General features: G+C 36.0%; 1 protein-coding gene across 15 annotated transcripts in view; it reads right to left on the bottom strand.

The window, feature by feature from the left end:
• Positions 1-19053, bottom strand: part of BAZ2B (bromodomain adjacent to zinc finger domain 2B) — a 379971-nt gene that overhangs the window by 360043 nt on the left and 875 nt on the right. The window lies entirely within an intron of this gene.

Genomic DNA, 19053 nt, shown 5'->3' on the forward strand with positions numbered 1-19053 from the left:
ACCTACCTCAACATAATAAAGGCCATATACGACAAACCCACAGCAAACATCATTCTCAATGGTGAAAAACTGAAAGCATTTCCTCTAAGATCATGAACAAGACAAGGATGTCCACTCTCACCACTATTATTCAACATAGTTTGGAAGTCCTAACCATGGCAATCAGAGGAGAAAAAGAAATAAAAGGAATACAAATTGGAAAAGAAGAAGTAAAACTGTCACTGTTTGCAGATGACATGATACTATACATAGAGAACCCTAAAGATGCCACCAGAAAACTACTAGAGCTAATCAATGAATTTGGTAAAGTAGCAGGATACAAAATTAATGCACAGAAATCTCTTGCATTCCTATACACTAATGATGAAAAATCTGAAAGTGAAATTAAGGAAACACTCCCATTTACCACTGCAACAAAAAGAATAAAATACCGAGGAATAAACCTACCTAGGGAGACAAAAGACCTGTATGCAGAAAACTATAAGACACTGATGAAAGAAATTAAAGATGATACCAACAGATGGAGAGATATACCATGTTCTTGGATTGGAAGAATCAATATTGTGAAAATGACTATACTACCCAAAGCAATCTACAGATTCAATGCAATCCCTATCAAATACCAATGGCATTTTTTACGGAACTAGAACAAAAAAATCTTAAAATCTGTATGGAGACACAAAAGACCCCCAATAGCCAAAGCAGTCTTGAGGGGAAAAAATGGAGCTGGAGGAATCAGATTTCCTGACTTCAGACTATACTACAAAGCTACAGTAATCAAGAAAATATGGTACTGGTGCAAAAACAGAGACATAGATCAATGGAACAAGATAGAAAGCCCAGAGATAAACCCACGCACCTATGGTCAACTAATCTATGACAAAGGAGGCAAGGATATACAATGGAGAAAAGACAGTCTCTTCAATAAGTGGTGCTGGGAAAACTGGATAGCTACATGTAAAAGAATGAAATTAGAAAACTCCCTAACACCATCCACAAAAATAAACTCAAAATGGATTAGAAACCTAAATGTAAGACTGGACACTATAAAAGTCTTAGAGGAAAACACAGGAAGAACACTCTTTGACATAAATCACAGCAAGAATGGGAGAAAATATTTGCAAACGAATCAACGGACAAAGGATTAATCTCCAAAATATATAAACAGCTCATGCAGCTCAATATTAGAAAAACAAACAACCCAATCCAAAAATGGGCAGAAGACCTAAATAGACATTTCTCCAAAGAAGACATACAGGTGGCCAAGAAGCACATGAAAAGCTGCTCAACATCACTAATTATTAAAGAAATGCAAATCAAAACTGCAATGAGGTATCACCTCACACCAGTTAGAATGGGCATCATCAGAAAATCTACAAACAACAAATGCTGGAGAGGGTGTGGAGAAAAGGGAACCCTCTTGCACTGTTGGTGGGAATGTAAATTGATACAGCCACTGTGGAGAACAGTACGGAGATTCCTTAAAAAACTAAAAATAGAACTACCATATGACCCAGGAATCCCACTACTGGGCATATACCCAGGGAAAACCATAACTCAAAAAGACACAGGCACCCCAATGTTCATTGCAGCACTATTTACAATAGCCAGGTCATGGAAACAACCTAAATGCCCATCGACAGACGAATGGATAAAGAAGATGTGGTACATATATATAATGGAATATTACTCAGCCATAAAAAGGAACGAAATTGGGTCATTTGTTGAGACGTAGATGGATCTAGAGACTGTCATACACAGTGAAGTAAATCAGAAAAACAAATATTGTATGTTAGCGTATATATGTGGAACGTAGAAAAATGGTACAGATGAACGGGTTTGCAGGGCAGAAATTGAGACACAGATGTAGAGAAAAAACGTATGGACACCAAGGGGGGAAAGCGGCAGGGGGGTGGTGGTGGTGGTGTGATAAATTGGGCGATTGGGATTGACATGTATACACTGATGTGTATAAAATTGATGACTAATAAGAACCTGCTGTATAAAAAAATAAATTAAAAAAAACACATATTTTAGGACAATTTGTTATTAGGATTACCAACAGTCTGTGTTTGACTGGGACTGTTCTAGTTTGAGCACTGAAATTATGAGTTTCAGTAAAATCCCCAGTCCTCGACAAACTGAGATGATTGGTAAGTGTATTTGTGATGCAGCAATAGATAATTAATACACTTATGCATATGCTATTTCTCAGGGATGCAGGTGTATTTTCAAGATATATTCCTAGAAGTGGATTTTTTGAGGTCTAAGTGGTAAATTCATCTAGAATTCCAAATTCCCCTTTGTAGGGATTGTAACATTTCATACTCCCATCTGCAATATGAGAATGCCTGTTTCTCTGTGGTCTCCTAACAGTTTCTTCTAATTATCTTTTTTTGATAATTAAGTTAATTTAATATTCGATTATATGTGTAAGTGTCAGCTGACTCAAATTAGAATAAAGTAAAAAAAAAAAAAAAAAGAAGTATTCCCTCTGTTTCTATTCTCTGAAAGAGACTGTAGATAACTGGTTTAATTTCTTCTTAAATGTTTGGTAGAATTAACCAGTGTACCCATGTGGGCCTGATGCTTTCTGTTTTGGAATTGTTATGGATTATTGACTCAGTTTCTTTAATAGATATAGGCCTATTCAGGTTATCTATTTCTTTGTGAGTTTTGACAGATTGTGTCTTTAAAGGAATTGGTCCATTCCATCTAGGTCATCCAATTTGTGGGTACAGTGTTGTTTATAGTATTCCTTTACTATCCTTTCAATTCCCATAGAATCTGTAGTGATGTCCTCTCTTTCACATGTGATATTAGTAAATTGGGTCCTCTCTTTTTTTCCTAATTGGCCTGGCTAGAGACTTATCAATTTCATTGATTTCTGTCCTAGTTCTTACTATTTCTTTTCTTCTGCTTACTTTGAATTTAATTTGTTCTTTTTCTAGTTTCCTAAGGTGGAAATATTCATTTTAGATTTTTCTTCTTTTCTAATACTTGCTTTCAATGTGACAAACTTCCCTCTAAGCACTGTTTTCACTGCATCTCACAAATTTTAATAAGTTGTTTTCATTAAGTTTAAAATATTTCTAAATTTCTTTTGAGATTTCTTCTTTGATCCATATATTATTTAGAAGTGTATTGTTTAATCTCCATATATTTTGGGATTTTTTTTTAGCTGTCTTTCTGTGATTGATTCCTAGTTTATTCCATTATGGTCTGAGACCACAGCACTGTATGATTTCTAGTCTTTTAAATTTATTAAGGTGTGTTTTATGTCCCAGAAGGTGGTTTATCTTGGTAAATGTTCCATTTAAGCTTGAGATAAATGTGAGTTCTGCTGTTTTGGATGAAGCAGTCTATCGATATCAATTATATCCAGTCGATTGAAGGTGTTGTTGAGTTCAAATAGTTCTTACTGATTTTCAGCCTGCTGGATTGTTCATTTCTGAGAGCGGGATGTGGAAGTCTCCAACCATAATAGTGAATTCATCTACTCTTCCCTGCAGTTCTATCAGCATTTGTCTCATGTTTGATGTTGTGTTAGTAGATGTATACACATTAAAAATTGTTATATCTTCTTGGAGAATTGAACCCTTTATCACTTATGTAAGCCTCTTCTTTATCCCTGATAACTTTCCTTACTTTGAAATCTAGTTTGTCTGAAATTAAAATAGCTAACTCCTGCTTTCTTTCTTTTGATTAGTGTTAGCATGGTAACACTATTTTTCTCTGTCCATTTACTTTTTTTTTTCTCTGTAACATCAACTCTTTATCGTATCAACACTAGCTGAATCAAATATCACAAAGTAAACACCAAAGGCTTCTCAAAAATCATATTTACACAATGTTTTGTAATATATGGAAATGCTTATTCTACAGTGAATTTTTAAATACTAAATTTGATCTGATGTCATATGTAAAAAAGTATGCATAGAAAAAAATTTTAACATATGTATATATGTGCATAGAAAAAAACAGAAGAAAATACACTGAAATGCTAGCAGTGGTTGTCTGGGGGGTGGGATGCCGCCAGGCAGGCAGGCAGCCTCTTTATCTGGGAGCCGCATGGTGGGGGCCCTGCCACATCCTGCCCTGGCTTTCTCTGCACAATCCGAGTGTTCTACCATGAGCATGCATTTTATCAGCAGAAATTCTTTGTAAAAATCACTGAAGATATGGGAATTCCCTGGCGGTCCAGAGGTTAGGACTCCTCGCTTTCACTGCCCAGGGCCTGGGTTCAATCTCTGGTCGGGGAACAAAGAGCCTGCAAGGCACACAGTGCGGCCAAAAAAAAAAAAAATCACTGAAGATAGAAATCTCTTATCTTCAACCTCTGCCTGGGTTGGGATGGTTACACATCTGTTGATATTGATCATGACCCCTCAAACCACACACTTAAAGTCTGTGCATTTATTATGTCAAGTATGCCTCAATTTTAAACTGTAGCAGGACAAAACCAGTCACTGTGGAGCGGGGCTGTTTCACATCCACTCACTTCTGGAGCAGAAGCCTTCCCCAACAGCGCCTGTTTCCCCTCCATCCTGACTTCAGGAAGCATCCCTGTTCTGAACAGGATTCGGGGTAACTTAGGAAACTGCTCTCAATACAGTATTTTAAAGTTGAAGAAATTGACAGGAAAGGAAATCAGTGGGAATATCGAGGTAGTAATGGGGTAAGTTAGCACACAAAGGAGGCACAGTCATGTCACCACGGCCAAAGTGGGGGCAGAGCAGGGGCCTTGTGGCCACAGGCCATCACAGGGCTGTGTGTCCCTTTCGGGCTACAGGCACAGGGTCACAATACCTTGGGGAGGAGCAGCCCAGCCTTCTCTGTCCTCCCTGATAGGTGTATCCACTTACTTTTAATCTATATCTTTCATTATCTTTAAAGTGGTTTCTTGCGGACAACTTATACTTGGGTCTTATTTTTTGATCCACTGTGATGATCTCTGTCTTTTAATTGGTGCATTTAGACCATTGACATTAAACATAGTTACTGATATATTTGGATTTATATCTACTATATTTGTTACTGTTTTATATTTGTTGCCCTTGTTCTTTGTTCCTATTTTTGTCTTCCACTCTTTTTCTGCCTCGTTTTTTTTTTAAATTGAAGTATAGTTGATTTACAGTATTGTGGTAGTTTCAGATGTACAGCAAAGTGATGATCCAGAGATACACACACACACACACACACACACATACACTCTTTTTTAAAAATTCTTTTTCATTATAGTTTATTACAAGATACTGAATATAGTTCCCTGTGCTATACAGTAAAATCTTGTTGTTTATCTATTTTATATATGGTAGTGGGCATCTGTTAATTCCATACTCCCAATTTATTCCTCCCCGCCTTCCCCTTTGGTTACCATAAATATGTTTTCTATACCTGTGAGTCTGTTTCTGTTTGGTAAATAAATTAATTTGTACTACTTTTTAGATTCCACATATAAGTGATAGCATATAATATTTGTCTTTCTCTGTCTGACTTACTTCATTTAGTTTCATAATCTCTGTGTCCATACATGTAGCTGCAATGGCATTATTTCACTCTTTTTTATGGCTGAGTAATATTTCACTCTCTCCCCACCCCATATATATATACATATATATATATATATGTATATATATACATACACACACACACACACACACATAATCTCATCTTCTTAATCCATTCATCTGTTGATGGACACTTGGGTTGCTTCCATGTCTTGGCTATTGTAAATAGTGCTGCTATGAACATTGGGATGTGTGAATCTTTTCCAATTAGAGTTTTCTGAATATATGCCTAGGAATGGGGCTGCTGGATCATATGGCAACTCTATTTTTAGTTTTTTAGGGAGCCTCCAGATTGTTTTCCATAGTGGCTGTATCAATTTACATTCCCACCAACAGTGCAAGAGGGTTCCCTTTTCTCCACACCCTCTCCAGCATTTGTTGTTTGTAGATTTCCTGATGATGCCCATTCTAACTGGTGTGAGGTGATACCTCATTGCAGTTTTGATTTGCATTTCTCTAATAATTTGTGATGTTGAGCAGCTTTTCATGTGCTTCTTGGCCACCTGTATGTCTTCTTTGGAGAAATGTCTATTTAGGTCTTCTGCCCATATTTTTATTGTCTTTTTTTTTTTTTTTCTGTCAATGAGTTGTATTAGCTGTTTGTATATTTTGGAAATTAAGCCCTTGTTGGTCGCATTGTTTGCAAACATTTTCTCCCAGTCCACTGGCTGTCTTTTTGTTTTCTTTATGGTTTCCTTTGCTGTGCAAAAGCTTCTAAGTTTGATTAGGTCCTCTTCGTCTATTTTTTTTTTAATATAAATTTATTTATTTATTTATTTATGGCTGTGTTGGGTCTTCATTTCTGTGCGAGGGCTTTCTCTAGTTGAGGCGAGCGGGGGTCACTCTTCATTGCGGTGCACGGGCCTCTCACTATCGCGGCCTCTCTTGTTGTGGAGCACAGGCTCCAGACGTGCAGGCTCAGTAGTTGTGGCTCATGGGCCTAGTTGCTCCGCAGCATGTGGGATCCTCCCAGACCAGGGCTCGAACCCGTGTCCCCTGCATTGGCAGGCAGACTCTCAACCACTGCGCCACCAGGGAAGCCCTCTTCATCTATTTTTGCTCTTATTTCTATTGCTTTGGGAGACTGACCTAAGAAAACATTGCTACAATTTGTCAGAGACTGTTTTGCCTATGTTCTCTTCTAGGAGTTTTATGGTGACATGTCTTATATTTAAGTCTTTAAGCCTTTTGAGTTTATTTTTGTGTATGTTGTGAGGGAGTGTTCTAACTTCACTGATTTACATGCAGCTGTCCAGCTTTCCCAACACTACTTGCTGAAGAGACTGTCTTTTCTCCATTGTATATTCTTGTCTCCTTTGTTGAAGAGTAATTGACTGTAAATGTGTGGGTTTATTTCTGGGCTTTCTTTTCTGTTCCATTGATCCATATGCCTGTTTTTGTCCCAACACCACACTGTTTTGATTACTGTAGCTTTGTAGTATTGTCTGAAGACGGGAAGGGTTATGCCTCCAGCTTTGTTCTTTTTCCTCAGGATTGCTTTGGCAATTCTGTCTTTTGTGGTTCCATATAAATTTTAGGACTATTTGTTCTAGTTCTGTGAAAAACGTTATGGGTAATTTGATAGGGATCACATTAAATCTGTAGATAGCTTTGGGTAGTATAGCCATTTTAATTCTATTAATTCTTCCAATCCAAGAGCATGGGCTATCTTTCCATTTCCTTGAATCCTCTTCAATTTCCTTTACCTATGTCTTATAGTTCTAAGCATATAAGTCTTTCACCTCCTTGGTTAGGTTTATTCCTAGGTATTTTTTAATGCAATTTTAAACAATTTTATTTAACTTTCTCTTTCTGATATTACATTGTTAGCATTAAGAAATGCAACAGATTTCTCTATATTAATCTTGTATCCTGCTACCTTGCTTAATTCATTTATCAGTTCTAATAGTTTTCGTGTGGAATCTTCAGGGTTTTCTATACAGCATGTCATCTGCACATAATGACAATTTTACTCTTCCCTTCCAATTTGTATGCTTTTTATTTCTTTTTCTTTCTTATTGTCGTGGCTAGGACTTCCAATACTATGTTGAATAGAAGTGGTGAGAATGGGCATCCTTGTCTTGTTCCAGAATTTAGTGGGAAGACTTTCAGCTTTTTGTTTAATATTATGCTGGCTGTGGGTTTGCCATAAATGGCTTTTATTATGTTGAGATATGTTCCCTCTATACCCAATTTGGCAAGAGTTTTTATCATGAATAAATGTCGATTTTTGTTGTTGTTGCTGTTGAATTTTATTAAATGATTTTCTGCACCTATTGAGAAGATCACGTGGTTTTTGTCTTTTCTTTTGTTAATGTGGTATATCAAATTGATTGATTTGCATATGCTAAACCATCTTTGTAACCCTGGAATGAAACCAACTTGATCATGGTGTATGATCCTTTTTACGTGTTGTTGGATTCAGTTTGCTAAAATTATGTTGAGGATTTTTCCATCTATCTTCACCAAAGATATTGGCTCGTAATTTTCTTTTTGGGTAGTGTCTTTGTCTGGTTTTGGTATCAAGGTGATGGTGGCTTCATAGAATGACTTTGGGAGTGTTCCCTCCTCTTCAATCTTTTGGAAGAGTTTGAGAAGAATAGATATAAGTTCTTTGTTTATTTAGTGGAATCCCCCAGTGAAGCCATGCAGTCCTGGACTGTCATTTGAAGACGTTTTTATTTTTATTTTTAATTTTTTTTAAATTAATTAATTTATTTATTTTTGGCTGCGTTGGGTCTTCGTTGCTGCGTGCGGGCTTTCTCTAGTTGCAGAGAGCGGGGGTTATTCTTCGTTGCGGTGCATGGGCTTCTCATTGCAGTGGCTTCTTTTGTTGCGGAGAAGGGCTCTAGGCGTGTGGGCTTCAGTAGTTATGGCTCGCGGGCCCTAGAGCGCAGGCTCAGTAGTTGCAGCATATGGGCTTAGTTGTTCCACGGCATGTGGGATCCTCCCAGACCAGGGCTCAAACCCGTGTCCCCTGCATTGGCAGGCAGATTCTTAACCACTGCACCACCACGGAAGCCCTGAAGAAGTTTTTAAATTACAGATTCCATTTTACTTCTAGTATGGTCAGTTCAAATTATCTATTTCTTCTTGATTCAGTTTTGATAGGCTGTATGTTTCTAGAAACTTGTCCATTTTTGTCCAATTTGTTGGCATAAAACTGTTCACAGTATTCTCTTATCTGCCTCTTGTGGTTTTATTTTCTTTTTGTTATAAATACCTACAGAACTTAATTTTACGGGTTTTTCTTCTTTTTTTTTCCTCTTATGGTTTTAAATGAGCATTTATATGATTCCACTTTCTCTCCTTTCTTAGCATATCAGTTTTACCTCATTTTTTGCTTTTTTATTGGTTGTCCTAGAGTTTTCAATATACATTTACAACAGTCCAAATCCACTTTCAAATAACACTACACCACTTCACATGTACTATACCTCATAATAACAAAATAACTCTAATTCCTTCCTCCTATCCCTTATATTATTGCTGTTATTCATTTCACTTATATATGAGAATACTTAAGTATATATATACACATATATAAAACATATACATAGTTGCATATATTTTTGGTATTATTATTTTGAATAAACTACTGTTAGTTCAATTAAGAATAAGGAAGATAAAAGTTCTTATTTTATCTTCACTTTTTCCTTCTTTTGATGTTCTTCCTTTCTTTATGTAGGTCTGAGTTTCTGAACTATATTAATTTCCTTCTCTGTAAAGAACTTGTGTTTTTTTTTGTTTGTTTGTTTGTTTTGGCAAGGCAGGTCTACTGGCAACAAATTCTCTCAATTTTTGTTTGTCAATTTTCCCTTCAGGTTTGAAGGTAATTTCACATGATATAGAATTCTAGGTTGGTAGGGTTTTTTTTCCCAACAGTTTAAATATTTCAGTCCACACTCTTCTTGTTTGCATGGTTTCTGAGGAGATGTTGGATATAATTCTTATTTTGTTCCTTTATAGGTAAGGTGTTTTTTAACTCTGTCCTCTTTCAGGATGTTTTTCTTTATCTTTGATTTTTTATATTTGAAAGTGATATGCTAAGGTATAGTTTTGGGGGACATTTACCCTGGTTGGTGTTCTCTGAGCTCCCTGGATCTGTGGTTAGGTGTCTAACATTAATTTGGGTGAAATTCTCCGTCATTTTTGTTTCAAATAGGTCTTCTGTTCCTTTCTTTCTTCTGATAGTAACATTACACTTATGTTAAACCTTTTCTAGTTGTCCCACAGTCTTTGTGTAAGCAGATAGGGTGGAGGGTCCCTGGAGAAAGAGAACCAGGCATGGCTTTCTTGACATAAGGGAAGACATTTTTGGCCTAGGCCATTTTGTGATCTAATCTTGGCCACAGTGCTTGAACTTGAACAAGTCTCAGTAATTAACGATCTTAAGGGAACAAAAGAACGCAGGAACAAACAACTGCTATCAGGCAAGAGAAGTAACAATAGTAAAGAATATATAACTGCTGTAAAGACTCCCAATTCTGTTTCAATGGTAAAGATTAGCCTAAAGTGCTCAACCACTAGATCAATTGGAACCTAAGGGATGATGATGCTGACCTTTTTTTTTTTTTTAATAATATAATGTATATTTTATCCATTAGAATTTATTATTTTTATAATAAACTTTTATTTTATTAAAATATTTTAGAAATATTGAGATAATATGATAATGTTCTACTAGAAAAAAATTGCCTCAGAAAGTCTTTATTTACTGCTAATTTTTTGTTTCTTCCTATGAAATTTATATAAAACTGATGCTTTCGTCTTTTCTATATAGAGTTAAATAACATGTTCAAAAATCTTGCACATCTGGGGGACTCTACATTCTCTCTCTTTTTTAATTTTTATTTTATATTGGAGTATAGTTGATTTACAGTGTGTTAGTTTCAGATGTACAGCAAAGTGATTTAGTTATACATGTACAATATATCTATTCTTTTTCAGATTCTTTCTAACTCTTGTGACTTCAATCAACTAAAGCTTAGACTCTGTCAACCTTTGCCTCAAATCTATGCTGAATTCTCCTGCTCAAGTCCCTTCATGTACCCTTAGCATGTACCCTTAGCTTAAAAATTCCCCAATTTTGCTGTTGGGGAGACACTGCTTTAGGAAAGATCTCCGGTGTTCTCCTTACTTGCTGCAAGTAATAAATCTTCGTTCTTCCAATTTTTGGCTTGGTTGTGTGTTTTGGCTTGACACCCAAGAGGTGAACCCATTTTCAGGTAACACTTGGATATTGTTCTTTTTTTTTTTTTTTAAGTCTTTGTTCTTTTTGATTTTTAGTTCTCAAGGGTTCTATTGATATATCCTCTAGCTCAGAGATTCTTTCCTCAGCCACATATCCAGTCTATTAATAAATTCATGAAAGACAGTCTTCATTTCTGTTACAGTGTTTTCTATTTCTAGCACTTCTTTTTGGTTCTTTCTTAGGATTTCCATGTCTCTTCTTACACTGCCCAGCTGTTTTTGCATGCTGTCTACTTTATCCATTAGAGTCTTTAGCATATTAATCATAGTTGTTTTAAATTCCTGTACTGATAATTCCAGCATCTCTGCTATGTCTGTTTCTGATGCTTGCTCTGTCTCTTCAAATTATGTTTTTCACTTTTTGGTATGCCTTGTAATTTTTTCTTGATAGCCAGACACAATATACTGAGTAAAAGGAACTGCCATAAATAGGCCTTTATTAATGTAGTGGTAAGGCATGGGGGGGATGGGAAGCATTCTACAGTCCTGTGATTAGGTCTCAGTCTTTTAGTGAGCTTATGCCTCTGGACTATGAACTTCACAAGAGTTTCTTAGTTTTTTTCTATCCCCTTAGGTGGGACAAAATGGCTAGAGTTGGTTATTTCTCTTCCCAAGGTTACTTAGGCTCTGATAATACCTCAGCAGGTTAGGCTGTAATTAACTAGTTTCCCCTGAGGGCAGGGTTTGTTAAGAATAGAATGCAAGAGGGAGGGGATATGGGGATATATGTATGCATATGGCTGATTCACTTTGTTATACAGCAGAAACTAATACAACATTGTAAAGCAATTATACTCCAATAAAGATGTTAAAAAAAAATAAAGAATGGATACTTGTAAGAAAAAAAAAAATAGAATGCTGTGGTGTATTTCAAAATGGTTCCTTTTCCTCTCTCCCTGCCAGAAGCTTGATGGAACTTTCTTTGATATTTATTGTGGAAATCTGGTTGAGCTCCTGGAGGTAAACCTCACAATACTGTGGGCCCCGCCCTGTGACTGGGTCTCCCTGGAGTTTAAACTCTTAGAGTTGTCCACACTGAGCCTCCAGCAATTCATCAATTACAGTTCCAGTTTTCCTACCTGGCCCTGTTTCCTGTGGTGATTTGAGTTCCGGAGTCTCTCCTCCCATAAACCACAACTCCCTGTATTCAAATGCCTGTCTGTTTCTCCAATCTTGGGGGTAGAGGTTTGCCTCTGTTCTTCCCTTTGTTATGGATCCAAAAAGAGTTACCGATTTTTCAGTCTGTTCAGCTTTTTACTTGTTGTTAAGGTAGATGGAGGACTTCCAGGCTCCTTATGTGAAAGTGGAAATTGGAACCACTATTCCTTGATTTTTAACAGAAATACATGGTCCCATTCTTAAGGACTGGAGACCTGAGTCATTTTTTTTTTTATAAATAAAGGTAATTAACTCATTCATCTGCAGGAAGTGATGGAATGCTAAATTCAAAGTTTTTTTTTTAATTCAGAAAGAAGGGGAAATGTTTTCTTACTACTACTTAAAAAATTTTTAATAGTTCTATCTGTATTCTAAAAATCAACTTCACATTCTATTTGTTTTAAAAGGAATTTTTTTCATCTACCTTATATTAATAATTTTTGTTCATTTCTTTTCCACGACACATTCTTTTCTTGCATAAAATAAGTTAGGAATGGAACTTCCCTGGTGGTCCAGTGGTTAAGAATCTGCCTTCCAGTGCAGTGGATGCAGGCTCAATCCCTCGTTGAGGAACTAAGATCCCACATGCCGTGGGGCAACTAAGCCTGCGCGCTGCAAATACTGAGCCCGCACACTCTAGCACCCGTGCACCACAACTAGAGAGCCCACGTGTGGCAACTACTGAGCCCGTGTGCTCTGGAGCCCACCCGCCACATCTAGGGAGCTCACACGCTACGACTACTGAGCCCACATGCTCTAGAGCCTGTGTGCCACAACTAGAGAGAAGCCTGCACGCTGCAACAAGAGATCCCGCGTGCTGCAGCGAAGATCCTGCGTGCCACAACTAAGACCTGACACAGCCAAATTAAAAAAAAGTAATAGTAAGTTAGGAGTATTGCAAAGATAGTCTGTGCCAATTTTGCTGTGAACAAAGCTTAAATTTCAAATGTGGTTCTGAGAGCAAGAAAAATCTTCTAAATAGGGCAACACTTCTATCAATGTCTAAGAGTTGCTTTTCTCCTACTTTGGTTCATTTAGAAGTGTAGTAATATTTACTTCTTTGTATACATTTTTCTTTCAATAAAGAGAAGAAATGGTAATAGTTTCTATGTGGCTTTCTTCCAAGCACAGATAAGACTAAATACTAACATTTTCCTTTCTGGACATTATCAATAAGAATTATTTAAATTTAACATTAAATTCTTTTCCCAAACTTTTTAGATACATATTTTCATCTACTCAATTTATTTTTAATGCTGTACTTTAATGTCTTATTTCTTCAGATAAAAAGTTATTAATAAGCCCTATTAAAATCCTGATATACAACTTCACAAAAATAATTGTATTTTATAAGTATTCTAGCAATCTGTATTACTATGACTAGTAATAGGATTAAGGTATTAGAAAAACATTTGATTTTCAAACAACCTAAGGAAGTAAAGTCTAACAAAATGGTTATATCAATTTATTTATAAGACTGTTAAAAGACATAAAGGAAACCAAATATTCATTAAAATTATATTTTATATTTTCATTCAAATCCCATGACACTAATATGCAAACACATGCCCAAAACTTTCAATTCAAGTAACTATTTGAGATAAAGTTCATAAGATTTAAAAATATCTTACTAAATGGACTTGAAAACAATGAAACAATCACTTTCCTGAGAAAAGCCTTCCCACAAATTTAGGTAAAAATAACAGTAAGCAAACAAAACAAAAAAAGTACTGAATTAATATATTCTAAAAACTGAATTAAAATATAATTAATTAAAGTACAGAGTTCTTAGCTTTGAAGAGAATATTCAAACCACAACAAAATCAACAACCACCACCACGTTTGTGTGATGTGCTAAAGGTAAGAATTACAAAGATTAAACCTACATGAAAGATTTAAAGCACATCACCATTTTCATACCTTTTATGATGACATAATAGAGAAAAATGTAGGATTTCTTCTATATTGTCCATGGTACAAATAGCCAACTTGTCAAGAGTGACTAAGGCTCCATGGTAAAAAACTTAGGTTGGACTCTGGGATAGAGAACAGGGTGATTTAAGAAACTGAATAGTATGTATGTGCGTAGGTATATAGTTTTTTTTTAATTATTATGATATACAAAAGTATTGATGAGATGTTTTTAGATAACTGAAGTATATTCAATGGCTTTAGCAAACTGCTGAGAAAAGGAAACAAGAATGATGGGAAAAGAAATTAAGATAATTCTTAGGCAGGTTGGTAGTATAACATGCACTGTATAATGCAAAGCTGGTTAAGTATATTGGGTGATTCTGAAGGAAATAGTTACCATTCCTTATAATTGAATAGGTAGGTGACAGAAATGCAGAACAGTATTGATATATGAAAAAGATTCAAAAGGGAGCAAAACAATATTTAGAACTATAAACTATAGTTCTGAATAGTTCTGTTTTCAAAATAGAAAATCCAGAAATAAATCCAGTATAAATCTGAAAAGTCAATGTATAACAAAAGTAGTCTTTCTAATCACAAAGAATAGATTATTTAAGAAATGCTACTGGCAAAACCGGCTATCCATTGAGAAGAAAATAAAATTAGATCCTATTACCTTATTCCATATACAAACATTAATTTGAATTTAACTAAACATAGTCTAGAAAAATCTAGGATATTACATGATACAATCTAGGGATAGGTAATACTTTTTAAGCTAAGCTACAAACCCAAAAGTTATAAAAGAAATCACAGACACATTTTACCATATGAACATATCTATAGCAAAAGATAATAAATGGCAAGTCAACAGACAGATGATAGAGTTGAAAAAACACTGTGAAGGAAGGACAGAGTAGTAATACCTATGACATCAGAAAGAAAGGATAGGACTTCCCTGGTGGCGCAGTGGTTAAGAATCCGCCTGCCAATGCAGGGGAAACGGGTTCGAGCCCTGGTCTGGGAAGATTCCCACATGCCACGGAGCAACTATGCCCATGTGCCACAACTACTGAAGCCTTCATGCCTAGAGCCTGTGCTCCGCAACAAGAGAAGCCACAACAGTGAGAAGCTTGTGCACCGCAACGAAGAGTAGCCCCCGCTCATTGCAACTAGAGAAAGCCCGGGCGCAGCAACGAAGACCCAACCAACATAGCCAAAAATAAATAAATAAATAAATGTATTAAAAAAACAAGAAACGAAAGGATAAACAATCCATATAAATAGGGATTTAGAGAAAAAGGTACTTTTGATTGAAAAATTAAGATGAATATGCACATTGAAATTTGATGCTGTTTTATAAAATAAATGGTAAAAAAAATCTCTATGAGTATTTCTCTCTCTGTGTGTTAAGTAACTATTCCTTCAACATTGTATGACTGCAGAAAAAAATGCAGAAGGATACTCACTAATTTTTCAAGAATGTTTATGGAGTAGTAAATATGGGTAAGAGAGCCAAATTAAAAAGGAAATTATAAGGGAAGAAAAGAGAAAAGAAAGAAAAGAAAAAGGGGGAAAAAAGCAAAAGAACCATCCTATACTAAAATAGCTAGTATGTACGATATAATCACACACATACATTGTTATAAAATTGTACACAAATGTAGACATGAAAAAAAAATTAAGATTAAAAAGGACGTTGCAACCAAACTTGCCAGAGGGCATATCCAAGGAATTCGTATCAGTATTTAGATGCTCTTCTGCTTGCATTCTCACAAAATATAGTCCAAAGTGGCCATGGAGGCCGAGCATAGTCCTTGATTATTATCAGTCTGAAGTTGTTATGTATGTGTTCCGCTTGACAGCATTAAAGGAACAGGGGTCACTTCAATCTGGTTTTATGGTTTATTCCAGAGGTCAACAAACTTTCTATGAAAAAACCAAATAGTACATATTTTAGGCTTTCTGGGCCATATCATCTCTATCACAGCTACTCATCTCTGCCGCTGTAGGCAAAAGCAGTCATAGACTTTGATGGTTAATTTTGTGGTTAACTTGGGGAGGCCAGAGTATCGAGTTATTTAATCATATGCTAATTTAGGCATTGTAGTGAAGATATTTTGTATAGTAATTGTAGATAGATAGATAGATAGGTAGACAGGTAGATAGATAGATAGGTATTGCATACTATTGGTTCTGTTTCTGTGGAGAACCCTGACATACACAGATAAGACTACATAAATTAATGGACCTGGCTGTGTTCCAATAAAACTATTTACAGTAACAGGTAGTGGATCACATTTGGCCTTGTACCATAGTTTTCCAACCTTTAGTACTATTGATAATAAAAGATAGCTGCTTTTATTAAAAACTCCATGTTTTAGGCAGTGTGAAATGTGTTTCACACATGGATTCCAAGTGCTCCATAAGCTGAGAATTGTTCCTGACCAGGCCAGATGTTCTGGAGCAGCAATGTGAGCAGGAATGATTTTCCTAGAACCAGTGAGATCTAGACCATAGCTTAAGTGTAAGAAAGAGTTTCCCAGAGAAGGCTTCAAGATGGTGTTCTTTTTATTTGTTTTTATATCGTTTTATCTATTGGCTTTAGGGATTTAAAGTTATTGCTTCTAATCCAACAGAAGTCAACTAACAGCATGTCTTGGATGCTCACTTATTAAATGGGGCACCTTTCAATTGAACTTGATAAGGGGAAAATTAAAATTCACTAAATCAGGGGCTTATTATTCTTGGAATAATAAGAATTTTTTACACCAAAGATTTAAAGCAAAGGACCTTTTAAGTAACATATTCCTTTGAAGATGGAGTCTTCAATCTATAGCTATTTTTCAATAATAATAAGTACCATATACTTAAAGTTATCTATAACTTTAAATAGTAGAGCCTCAATTTGGTTTATGCCACAAGGTTCCCTTCTCCAGAGATTAATAAAACTCCCATTTAAGAAGAATTGGCGGGCTTCCCTGGTGGCGCAGTGGTTGAGAATCTGCCTGCCAATACAGGGGACACGGGTTCGAGCCCTGGTCTGGGAAGATCCCACATGCCGCGGGGCGGCTGGGCCCGTGAGCCACAATTACTGAGCCTGCGCGCCTGGAGCCTGTGCTCCGCTACAAGAGAGGCCGCGATAGTGAGAGGCCCGCGCACCGTGATGAGGAGTGGCCCCCGCTTGCCACAACCAGGGAAAGCCCTCGCACAGAAACGAAGACCCAACACAGCCATAAGTAAAATAAATAAAATAAACATAGAATAATCATTAAAAAAAAAAAAAAGAAAAGAATTGGCATCCTTTGTTTTCAACTTAGGGACCCCCCAATAAGCACTCTTATTTCATCCCAGGTATTACCTGCTGTTCCTCAAAAGTTTAAGAAATAACCTACATTTAAAATAATTTGATTGACAAAAAGAAAATATAATCGCACCTTTTCAAGATCACATCATTTATGCAAAGTGGAGAATATCTATAAAATTACCCTTACCATAGAGAAGCTTCTTGGAAGGTTAGGTTGTGAATGTTAAAATGTGGGGAAAACAGGAACTTTGAAATTCAATATCTGAAAGAGAATTCTAACCTATCAGGTAGTTGAAGAAATACTTAAGCATAAGAGTAAAGGGTTGTTATGACCATGGCCAAATGACAGACAAATTTATAAAGTAAAAGGGGATAAATTAATAATAGTAAAGAAGACCTTAATGTAGAGAAGCCAAGTTCGAAAATGGAAACTAATGGGTTGGTGTGGCAAGTGGTGAACAAAGATATTTAGATACAAAAAGGTATGTCAGAGTTGGTCATAAGCATAAAAAGTTCAGCAAAGGAAGGTCAAGTGGGGGAACTCTGCGCAAAAAAAGGCAACTGCGGGATCTAAATTGGTCAGAACAGTTCTAATTTCAAATAATTTGCCGTCAAATCATTGGTCCTGATTTTAAGTTCAGAAAATATAGTCACTATCATACCTATTTGTATCTACAATCTGTTATCAAACTGTCTTTAACGTAGAAAATCTTAATAATTATTTGCTGATAATGATAATTATCTGGAAACTCAAATCAGAGAAAGTACATTTAAAAACAATATCAACTAATAATTCTTAAAAGAAATACTTATTAGTGGTCTTTATTTACTAGCATCAACAAGAAACTAATTTGGAAGTTCTGTTTAGCATAGGAAATTGGTGCCACACTCACCTCTGCTGATATTATCAGCATTGGGTGGGGATGAAGCGACAATCTGTCAAAATCTGAACCATCTTTGCCAGGTTTGGGGTTTCTGTATAGAAGTTACCTCTACCAGGTCTGACTGCCATAGCTCAGGAAAATAGTGCAGTCATTCCTCCTAGCGTAGAATGTACTTCAGAAGAAGATGTTTAAGGGACCTATGTAATAAGCCCCAGGAAGATAATATTAGTAGTGGTTTAGACAAGGAATGTAATAGCTAACAATTATGGAATGCTTATTATGATCCAGGAACTGATGCATTATCTCATTTAATCCTTTCAACAACCTTGTGGGTTATGGGTATTCTTATTAACTCCATTTTACAGGAAACCTGGGCTTGGAAAGGTTAAAGAATTGCTCAAGACAACAAAGGTAGTAAGAGGCTGGGCTGGGATTTGAACCCATGCAGTCTGGTGCTTCAGGGTGTGTATACGCATAACCACAATGCTACAGGTACACTCAAACAGGCTGGGGGCAAAAAATCAGTTTTCTATACAGGGTAAATTAATTTTCTCAAACTTAATCTCTGTTCACTTTATCTCACACCAGATGGTTAATCTTCAGCTCACATTTTTAAAAGACTGGCATTTATGTGCCAACTTAAAATAATAATGATCTTTAATATTTTACAATTTACAATAGTGAAGCATGGACAGTCCGTTAGTCCCCAAGACAGAGTGAAATAAATAGAGATGATACTGATCGTGCACACCCTCCAAGTGAAATGATAAAGAAATACACATAAACTTCATACTTCATTTATTGAAACTATTTGGATCCAATGAATTGCTTAAACAACCCAATAAAACAGGTCAGTTTACAAATCAAGTGTCATCAGTATGCCTCCAAGTTTCAATAACTTATCTTCACCGGTGAAGAACTTATATGTTTGATACATTATTCAAAACCCACATATCACCTAAATCCA

This window comes from Balaenoptera ricei, chromosome 7, assembly GCF_028023285.1.
Source record: "Balaenoptera ricei isolate mBalRic1 chromosome 7, mBalRic1.hap2, whole genome shotgun sequence".
Taxonomy (NCBI): domain Eukaryota; kingdom Metazoa; phylum Chordata; class Mammalia; order Artiodactyla; family Balaenopteridae; genus Balaenoptera; species Balaenoptera ricei.